This window comes from Homarus americanus, unplaced genomic scaffold, assembly GCF_018991925.1.
Source record: "Homarus americanus isolate GMGI-L3 unplaced genomic scaffold, GMGI_Hamer_2.0 scaffold56241, whole genome shotgun sequence".
Lineage (NCBI taxonomy): Eukaryota > Metazoa > Arthropoda > Malacostraca > Decapoda > Nephropidae > Homarus > Homarus americanus.
In genome coordinates, this window is record NW_024740202.1 from 1,882,836 (window position 1) to 1,886,131 (window position 3,296).

At 34.4% G+C, this 3,296-nt stretch overlaps 1 long non-coding RNA gene across 1 annotated transcript in view; it reads right to left on the reverse strand.

Moving 5' to 3' along the window:
* Positions 1-434: 434 nt before the first annotated feature.
* The window catches only part of LOC121875377, a 31,054-nt gene continuing 28,192 nt past the window's right edge, over positions 435-3,296 (reverse strand). Inside the window, exon 4 of the long non-coding RNA XR_006090593.1 lies at positions 435-489. This is a non-coding gene — a long non-coding RNA (uncharacterized LOC121875377). The remainder of the gene's footprint in view (positions 490-3,296) is intronic.

A 3,296-nucleotide genomic window follows, 5' to 3' on the forward strand; every position in this document is an offset into this window, starting at 1 on the left:
GTGTGCGTGTGTAGTGTGTGTGTATCGTAAACAAAATAATACAATTAACGATACTAAATGACGGCAAGAAAGAAATAATAAGAACAAAAATAATAAAACAATAATATCAATAATAATAATAATAATAATACTACTACTACTACTACTACTACTACTACTACTACTACTACTACTACTAATAATAATAATAATAACAAACGAACAATCTAAATAAACGTACTGTACTTCATTTCTCCATCTTTTACAAACACTTTTTACACCTGGAAGTTACCTTTGGTCAGTCTCTACACCACAGCAATAGGTGGTTGGTGACTGTAACCTCCCCAATCCTCAATGCCTGGACCCCCACCCACACACCCACCGCACCCACCCATCCATCGCACCCACCTACCCACCCACCACACCCACCCACCCACCCACCACATGTGTCATATTTACCTTCATGTCGTCCAGTTTAACACCTGCTGCAGATCCTCAACACCAGCTTACCTGTGGAAACATAACAAGAATTAATTAACAATATAACCTGGTAGAAACTCGGTACTGTTGTGTTAATTGGTGAAAGGAACTTCACTACAGAGAGAGAGAGAGAGAGAGAGAGAGAGAGAGAGAGAGAGAGAGAGAGGATACTGTACTATATCATCTCCGAACATAACCTTACCTGACCATCAGTATTAATCTTCTGACCTGAGATATACAACACGATCAGGTTCTAAACTAACCACTACACACAGGTCATGTACACAACCTGTTATTCTTTTATCAAACTTCCAAAAGTCTTATCCCTAATTCATTATGGGTCAATAACTTTTAATATAAGACTGGCGGGAACTTTAGTCCAATAAAAAAAATCAACACAAAAACAATTGAATCAAGCTAAAACAATATACAGATTAAGGCTGATATAACGCAAGCGGTAAGCCTAATAAAACGGTGAAAATAAAGAATAAATTGAATAAAACTTGATAAAACGGTGAAAATATAGAATAAATTGATTAAAACTTGATAAAACAGTTAAACTATAGAATAAATTTAGTAAAACTTAATAAAACGGTGAAAATATGGAATAAATTGATTAAAACTTGATAAAACAGTAAAAAATATAGAATAAATTTAGTAAAACTTGATAAAACAGTTAAAATATAGAATAAATTGAATAAAACTTGATAAAACAGTAAAAAATATAGAATAAATTTAATAAAACTTGATAAAACAGTAAAAAATATAGAATAAATTTAGTAAAACTTGATAAAACAGTAAAAATTATAGAATAAATTGAGTAAAACATTGATAAAACGGTGAAAATATGGAATAGATTTAGTAAAACTTAATAAAAAGGTGAAAATATAGAATAAATTGAGTAAAACTTGATAAAACAGTAAAAAATATAGAATAAATTTAGTAAAACTTGATAAAACAGTAAAAATATAGAATAAATTGAGTAAAACTTGATAAAACAGAAAAAATATAGAATAAATTTAGTAAAACTTGATAAAACAGTTAAAATATAGAATAAATTGAATAAAACTTGATAAAACAGTAAAAAATATAGAATAAATTGAGTAAAACTTGATAAAACAGTAAAAAATATAGAATAAATTTAGTAAAACTTGATAAAACAGTAAAAATATAGAATAAATTGAGTAAAACTTGATAAAACAGTTAAAATATAGAATAAATTGAATAAAACTTGATAAAACAGTAAAAAATATAGAATAAATTTAGTAAAACTTGATAAAACAGTAAAAATATAGAATAAATTGAATAAAACTTGATAAAACAGTAAAAATATAGAATAAATTGAATAAAACTTGATAAAACAGTAAAAATATAGAATAAATTGAATAAAACTTGATAAAAAAAGTAAAAAAATTTAATAAATTTAATAAAACTTGATAAGACAGTAAAAAATAGAGAATAAATTAGTAAAACTTGATAAAACAGTAAAAAATATAGAATATATTGAATAAAACTTAATAAAACAGTTCAAATATAAAATAAATTTAATAAAACTTGATAAAACAGTAAAAAATATAGAATAAATGAGTAAAACTTGATAGAAAGTGAACCTGATAAACTCCCAAAGGTAAACGTATCTATTAACTTCAAGCTGAGGTTGTTTACGTTATGGCCAACAAAGACATTTACGAGATAATAAACACATGAAGGTTAAGCTTTGATTGTTTTCAGCTTTAATGGTGATGAGAAAGCTTTTGGCCTAGTAATGGTAACACCCCTTAGCACTGACTGACTGACTGACTGACTGACTGATTGGCTGACTGACTGACTGACTGACTGACTGAGTGACTGACTGATTGACTGACTGATGAGAAAGCTTTTGGCCTAGTAATGGTAACACCCCTTAGCACTGACTGACTGACTGACTGACTGACTGATTGGCTGACTGACTGACTGACTGACTGACTGACACACAACAACATGTCCTGACTGAGATACTCTCCATGGGTGGATTATATGTACAGGTATACTAATATTAAACAAAATCCGGTATCGAGATAAGCAAGACCGGACACCAATCAAGACCAGACACCAATCAAGACCGGACACCAAGAAAGACCAGACAGCAATCAAGACCGGACACCAAGAAAGACCAGACAGCAATCAAGACCAGACAGCAATCAACACCGGACACCAATCAACACCGGACACCAAAGACCGGACACCAAAGACCGGACACCATTATCAATCTCCACACACCTCATCTTAGGACATTACTACCTGAGAAACTGGACACACAATGGGCAGACTAAATAATAATAACAGTAATTAAACATCAACAAAGATCATTACTTCACCTTTATAATCCCAGGTGTTAATGTTACCAGGTTAATTAAGGCACCGTGAGGAATAACGGTACCTGTAATTTATATTAACATTATGAGTAGGCACTGATCTCTCTCTCTCTCTCTCTCTCTCTCTCTCTCTCTCAATAACCTATGAATATGTAGGTGGTGCAGAAGGCGTAGGGGGCGGTGTGTAGGAGCGGTGGTATGCAGGGGAAGTATGGGTAGTGGTGTGGGGGAGGCAGGTAGGGGTGGCGTGGTAGTGGCGAAGGGGGTGGTGTGTAGGAGCAGCGGTAGTGGGGGTAGGGGCGGTAGTGGTGTGGGGCGGCAGGGTATGGCGGGTGGCGTGGGGGGCAGTGGTGGTGGTGGTGGTGGGATATGTAAGAGGCAGGGTGTGGGGCGGCGGGTAGTGGTGTGGGGGCGGTAGTGGCGTGGGGCGTGGTGGTAGGATATGTAAGAGGCAGGGTGTGGGGGGGGCGGCGGTAGTGGTGT